The 8037-nt window shown below is 27.9% G+C and overlaps 1 non-coding gene across 1 annotated transcript; it reads right to left on the bottom strand.

Annotated features, from left to right (window-relative positions):
• Nucleotides 1-3653: 3653 nt before the first annotated feature.
• Nucleotides 3654-3730, bottom strand: Trnaw-cca. Its single transcript is given in 2 exon segments — nucleotides 3654-3689; nucleotides 3695-3730. It is a non-coding gene; the product is annotated as a tRNA-Trp (tRNA).
• Nucleotides 3731-8037: the final 4307 nt, after the last annotated feature.

The raw sequence follows: 8037 nt of genomic DNA, 5'->3' as shown, positions 1-8037 counted from the left end.
CATTTTGGTGGCTGCTACGATCAAATTAGATTGATCAACAGAATCTCGTGTTAAGCTATTTAGAGCAATCTCATAATACTTTTCATCTTTCTTAAGGATTTTTAGAATTTTTTCATAAGAATAAAAGATATATTTTGCTGCTATCACTCTCATACTGTTATTTTGCACCTTCAATGCTAATAATTGTCTTTTCTTCTCGATAGCAGTTTTAATACCAGCACGCTCAACTAAAACTTTATCCTCCAAATCATTGGCTTTTGAAACTAGAGATCTATAACTTTTCATAAGCTGCTTTTTACGATATTTTAGTAGATCTAATTGTTTTCGTTTGTGATTATTTTCTTTTTGTAAATATTCAGACACAACCGCCGAACTATGGTTTCCGAATGCACGTTGTATACGTTCGTGATTTGCTAAGGTTGACCAAACCCTTCTTTGGTCACTTTCTAAAAAATTTCTTAAACTGTTCTGTTTATTTCTTACTATATTTCGTATTTTGGCTAACTGTCTTTCTTCGCCTCGTTCTAGTTTATTCTTTTCATACCTGGAAACTTTTATGTCCTTTTCTTCTAACACCAAAATCTCTTTGTATTGCTGTATCTTGTCAAATACAGTCCAATTAGGACATTTCATGCCATGCATAGAATATCCTCGTGTTTCCAATCCAATCATATTGCTTTACTTGTAAAACGTTTAGTATGTCAAAAAACTGTAAGTGATCAAGTGATTAATAAATTAGTTAGGTTTCTTTGAATCGTGATTTGTAATTATAAATCAAAGTAATTTGTTACCTTTTGCAAATCCTTGGATGGATGTATAAAATCGTGTATAAATAATATAAAATAGTTATAAATATAAATAGTATAAAACAGCCATATGTTTCATCGTTGAAAGGTATATAAAACTCATTTGTTTATAAATGCATATCATATATATGAACAAATCGCTAACTATTTCCGAATATTTTACATATTGCCTTTGTAAACTAGCACCTTGGCCACTTTTTTTTTATTAAGATGAGCAAGCATTAATTAAACTTATTTAAAATATTTTTTTTAAATAAACTATTTATATTTATTTTTAAAACTTATTAGATTCAATTCAAGTAGTATTTAAAAAGTGGAAAGCAACCTAAGTTAAACCTAACAAAACAATAAAAAAAACTCAGAAGATAGGTTTAACAATAAATATATAAATATATACATTGGTAAAAAGTACCGGTCGTGAATAATATTTTAAAACCTTTTGATATTTTTTCTTAGAAGCATACTCTTTCTAAAGACATATGTAATCCAGAAAAAGAATTTATTGTGTTTTTACTTTATATATCTCAAGTAAAGTATTCCTGACATTATGGAAAAATTCCGCACAATAGTTTTGGAACAATCAATTCAACATAAAGTTATTTAAACATTATATACCTAATAAACATCTTAACACTGATAAAAAAATGTTTTATTAGTATAATTTAAATAATTTGATGTCAATTTACAATGATATCATTGGTGTTATAAAATCTTTATACGATTAACGCAGTAATATTATATGAATATGGAATAAACATTAATCTTTCGAATTGGTTCAAATCGCAAGTGTGATGTTATAATTTTCCAGATATGGAAAGAAGCAAGTTAATTGTCACATATTTTGGTATAATTTTCATAATAACTATTAGGTTTATATCTCATAGTAACTAAATTTCACAGTCACTTAGTGATAAATAATTCTAGGTTTATTATTATGCTTGGAAATATGCCTTAGCAGTTTAACTGAATCTCAAACTAAAATCATCGGCGGAGTTAAAGTTGATATTACCCAGGTTCCATATCAGGTGATATATAAAGCCTTAATATATGTCCAAAAATTTGAATATATTTGTAAAATATGCCAAATCAATATACATGTACGTGCATATATTACATATATACATAAGGAAATTGGAAAAAATGTTCTCGAATCATAGTAGAGCAAGAACATATTTTCATGAATTAACAGTAAAGAAAATGTGAAAATAAGAGTAAAAAGGACTTTCATCTCATTGCTTCGATTTGATACATCTTTTTTAAAAAATATATTGTATCTTAATAATAATTTATTTTTCAGTTGTCGTTAAGATCACCTTCCGGTCATTTCTGTGGAGGAACCATTATAAAAAATCGATTCGTATTAACTGCAGCACATTGTTGCATATATGAACGTCAATATCTTTCTGTTGTCACAGGATCTACAAATTTATCTCATAATAGTACTCGGTTTGAAGTCGAAGATATAGTCAAACATGAATCATATGATCCGATATTAGTGGAGAATGATATAGCAATAATAAAGGTACTAAATAACAAAATATATTTCTAAAACGAAAGTAAAGTCATATACATGATTTTAATGATTCACAATGTAGAACATCGGCAATATATAGTATACATATAGCATAAGATCGTACAAGAAATACATAACATTTTGACAGTATTTAGTACTTTTTTATATAAGAAGCGCCACGTAAGACCATCACTTTGGTCTAATTTACGGCATTATATTATGAATTAAGTAAAATGATCTAATACACAAATTAAGATAAGTACACAAATCAATAAATTTAAGTAAAAACAATAAATATTATACAATTGCACAAGATCACGTGCAATATTAGCCAAAAATATACCATAGACTTTCACAATGTCGGAATGCCTTATAATTTTATAACTAGGATAACTCAAAAGACAACAAACACTTTTCATTGAATTTTACAATCCACATTGATAATAGTCAGTAAGTGCATGACCACATCAGACTCTCATTTATTAGATAAAGGGTGAGTTTGAATATTCAAACAAAACGGCGCCTATACTTGTGCGAAATCAAGAAACCTTAAAACCTGGCACTTCGTGCTTGGTTTCAGGCTGGGGCACAACAAACGAGGTAAATATTTTATTTATTATATAAAACATATGCATAAATAAATTTATAAAATAATAAACATATTTAGCTAAATTCTAAAAATGATCCAAAGGTTGCGTTGTTGAGTCAATCATTGCCTTCACATTTTTTTCAATGTAATTGCTTAACCAATATTTTCGAACATTAGATTGAAAATATTCATTTGCATATTGTGTAAGAAGAACCATTTGTAGGAAAAAATGTTTGAATGTTATGTTAAATATTTGTTCACAACTCAACGATCATTCAATTGCAGTTATCCATACCCCACATTGATTTTGCCATTTATCATGTCTAACATAAAATTTTGTTGTTTGATCAAAGGCCATCAAGTTACCATCTGAGCACCTTATGAAAGTCAAAGTGAACATAGTAGAAAAAGCTCAATGCTCAAAATTATTCGCCGGAATAAGTTCCATAACAGAAGCTATGCTGTGTGCCAGTTTTCCAGGCGGAGGCAAAGATGCATGCTCGGTAAAAATTATACTTTATAATTCTCGTACTCCTACTAAAAGTGCAAACATGCTTACAAATGTACTTACATACATACATACATACATACATACATACATATATACACACACTTATTCACACATATTTCAATTTAAATCATAACAACTCATAGGACAATAAGAGCTGTTAAGAGTGAATTTAAAATTATCATTGAAAATAAATCAATTGAAAAAATAGTACACATTACTAAAGAAAAAAAAAATCGGGGATACCAGGATTTGAACCTGGGACCTTTCAGTTCTGATTGGAGGTGAACGCTCTACGGCTGAGCTATATCCCCATGTATTTATACCATGATATTTCGCAATGATTATTTCCCATGAAAAAGTCAATGGAACCATCAAATGCACAAATGTATTTTGACGTATGGGAATTTGGTGTTGATAAATATTTTGATGAGTTATGTTGATTAGGGCAGTAACACCTAGTAAAAAAAACTTAATCAATTGTGAATAAGCTTTATTTAAACATACTTTTCGGTCTTCGTCGAGTGTCGAGACCGTCATACAGTCGAACAACTAAATGATTTTATAATCAATGTCGAAAGAAAAATGATAAATACTTACAGATAAATACTTACAGAAAATTATTTACACAAAAATACACCGCACTATTACACACTATAAAACCAAGCTATTAATAATTCCGAGTTGGGGTTAGTTGAGCATAGTTGCTAAACTTGCTTAACTTTCAAAAATTTATTATTATTTTTTAAGATTTAAGCTAAATCTTAAAAATATAAAAAGTAATAATATAAAGAGTTTTATCAATAAATTAATAAATTATTATTATTAATAAATAAAGTAAAGAGTAATAATATAAAAAAATAATGATTTTTAACAAAAAGAATATAATGGTACAATTATTCCTAAGATTTATTGGTAAATCTTATAGATAATTTATTGTTTTGTTGATTCTACTTTTGGTCCAAGAAAATTACTATAGATTTTGTTTTCTTTGTCAATAAAGACTATAAATATAGAACTGATTATTAAACACTTATTTTATTTCATCGCTAATCGCCATTGAACCTATGGTTTTATTATGCTTTTTTAGTGATCAACTTGCCCCACCTATGGGGTACATTAAGCATACTTGACTTTTTGCTGTAGCTCCTAAATTTTACTTATTACCTAAAAATACTATTGACACTTTTGTGATGAACAACAAATACATCAAGCCGTATAACAATTTATTGACACTTATCATTGAGGAGCTACATCCGTTCAAGTAAAAAATTTGCTCAACTAGCCCCAACCCAAATAAGTAATGCTATTTGTAATTTTTAACTTCCCGTAGGTAATCTTTACGTTTTGAAGGTTTCTAAAATTTTGGAATACCTCAGAAAAAATTGATGTGTGTGTGTTTCGTATGTCCGCATTTTTTCGTCCACGTTTTCGGGCGTACGGATCAACCGATTTGAATGTGAAAAAATTGCAGTTTTTGAGAGAACTAAGCGTCAGATTTGAATGATTCAAAAAACTTTATGCTTGTTTTAACAAAATAATTGCTTTTGGAAAAAAAATTGTTTAAAATTTTTTTCTTTTAAAAAAAATATTTTTTTTCGAATTTTTTTTTTTTGTGTATCGAGAATAGTTCAGATTTCTTTTTAAATTCTACTTTGCAATTCAGTTTATATAATTCTTATAAATATTAAACAATGTTACAATATTTATAATAATCTATTTGAAAACTTTCAATATTCCTCGAACATTTCGTTATGGTACGGGAAGTTTCAGCAATTTGCCTTAAGGCCTATGCCGTACACCACTAGTTTAATTTATGATATATATATATATATAAAATTTAATTAAATCAATTGTAAACTAGTTAAAAGCAAAAAAAAATAACGGGGACACCAGGATTTGAACCTGGGACCTTTCAGTTCGCAAGAAAGTGGAACGCTCTACGTCTGAGCTATATCCCCACGTACGCAAATCCTGATATTTCGCAATGATTATATCCTATGAAAAAGTTCATGGAACCATCAAATGCACAAATGTACTTTTTATCAGTCAGTGAAGTTACAAATGTGAAAATCTAACAAGAATTGACTTTCAGGATAGCACGTGAGATATACAAAAAATAAAAATGTTTAGTGATTATTGTAAAATATAAGTAAGCGTGACTAAACAAGTGGGTTTGCTTGGATCAATATAGGGCACATGTTTTAGATAAATTTTATTCTAAGAATTCAAGTTCTAAATAGAGCATTTTCTACTGGAAAAATCGTTTTATTATTTCGACGTGAGCTACAGAAATGTTTGGGGGGCATTGCTGCATCTTACGCACATGTACATATATATCTAATAGTTATATATTTTGCAAAAATAGAAAGTTACTTTAAAGAAATCATAATTAACATTAAAATTCATATTGAGTTATTGGATTGAAATTGTAAATTTATCATTGATTTATTTATCAATTTTATTGTTCAGGGCGACTCTGGCGGGCCTCTTGTATGCGACGGACTCTTAACAGGAGTTGTTTCTTGGGGTGTATATTGCGGACATCCAGATTATCCAGGAGTTTACACAAATATATCACATTATAATAATTGGATCAATACAACAATACGTAAACTGGAGGAAAGCGACGATATACCTTCAAGTTCATTTATTCTTACATCGACATCAAATACATTTATTCCTACATCGACTTCAAATACTTTTACTCCTACATCGACGGATAGAACAGATAACAAACAAAATGTTTCTAGTATACATGAGAGTAACAAGTGTAATAACATGAACCTAAATATTTATATTTATATCATAGTTTTTATTTTTCATAAATATTTGAAAATGACACAATTAGTATAATTTTTGATTGATTAGAAATATTAATTGAATAAACTATTCGAAACTAAATGTATCATTTTGCTTCAATTCAGTTGCATGATCTTCCCGTTATGTGTAATAAATTTAACAGTTTTAAAAATAGTGACAAAATTTTTAGCTGTTTATTTTAGAAAGCTTTCGCTTCTGCTAAAAAGTGTCTAATGCCATTTTCAATTAATACATGTATCTCAAACAAACATATAATATATGTAACTGTAATAATTGTATTTATTACATACTAAATATTTAATAATAAAAAAATTACTCTTGCTTCTTTATACTTGTTCTAAAGTGAATATAAAGCATATGTAATTTTAATAAGTTGTAACACTTACATGAATTTTTATAATTAAACAACTTTTTGTAAACCTATAATAATATCTCAAGATGTTGATTTAGACTCGAAATTTTAGAGATCAAAAAGAGTTTCTAATAAAAATTAATTACGAAAAAAAAGACCCAATTCCAAAGCGATAATTTTGTAACAGCTTTCTTTAATTCTCAAAATCGGTTCAGGAATTTCAGCATAAAAGGTTGACGGAAAATTTTTGTTATCTACTAATTACAAAGAAACTTTTGGTGAATCGACGCACAATACTAATCAACAAGTCCTTATCGCGTATCATTGAATGGCTTTTAAATTTTTGAAATTGTCACAGACATGTTTGAAAAATACCGACAAAAAAGGAAATTTTGACTCGCCCATATATATAAATACATTTTCTAATCTTGGTGTCAGGAACAGCTGCAAAAATAAACTGCATAGGAAAGCTAATAAAATCAACAAAATATAAAATAATAAAACTTAAAAAAACTATATTTGTTTGAAGTCTTCCAATTGGTTCTGTGCCCAACAGATTTTTTATAATTTCATTCATTTCAGTATTCCGTTTTTTATATCATTTTACTATTGAATAAATGAAGCGTTTTTAGTTATATTTATTTAATCATTTGATGACATAATTGTCGTTTTGATATCAAATACTACTTGACAAAAAGATAACCATCACATACGACTAACATAGGAGAGGCAGGAAACAATTAGTGGAAGAATATAATTAAACAGAGGTGAACTATCATCATTTTGTCTTGGAATTCCCTAATTATTATGCACGTGCATCAATAATAATAAGTGCATTTATCTCTAATTCTCTTTATCAGGGATTAATTTTTAGTTATCAGGTTTTATTATATTTTCAATACTCAGATCTTACTTCCTCATTTTTTGTTTTTCATTACCTCATTAATGAAAAACTTATTTTTTCTCCGATATAATTGTGCAACAGGTAATTTTCAAAGTATTATCAGATTTTTATAATCAAATCCAGATGGTTGGATGGATGAAAATTTGTTAGTTCATCCAAGAAATAGACAGTGGCTTGAATGCTTTAACAAAAATCGGAATCTTCGATGCGGAATCATTAAAATCTTATATTAGTCTCAAATAGATGTAAATGCCTGCCTATAACTTATTGATAAAAATTCAATAATTACGAGTTATCAAAAATTCCCTATTTTCACTAGAATCATAAATTATCTACAATTGATAAACGCATAAATATATAAATAATGTAGACAATAGATTAGATATCAGTCTGTTCGCAAAAGTTAATTTTATCATGCATAAATACACCATTGCTATTGCGTTATTTGTGGTAATATACCAAATTGGTGAGTTAGATATTGTTACTCAAATATTAAGTTAGCTTAAACTTTAAATTTTATTATAAAATGTTTGAAATCAAAA

This window comes from Ctenocephalides felis, unplaced genomic scaffold, assembly GCF_003426905.1.
Source record: "Ctenocephalides felis isolate EL2017-DRISC unplaced genomic scaffold, ASM342690v1 CF-g0.4_SCAFFOLD_03571, whole genome shotgun sequence".
Lineage (NCBI taxonomy): Eukaryota > Metazoa > Arthropoda > Insecta > Siphonaptera > Pulicidae > Ctenocephalides > Ctenocephalides felis.
The sequence above is the reverse complement of the archived record's forward strand: the minus strand, read 5'-3'. Positions and strand labels throughout refer to the sequence as shown.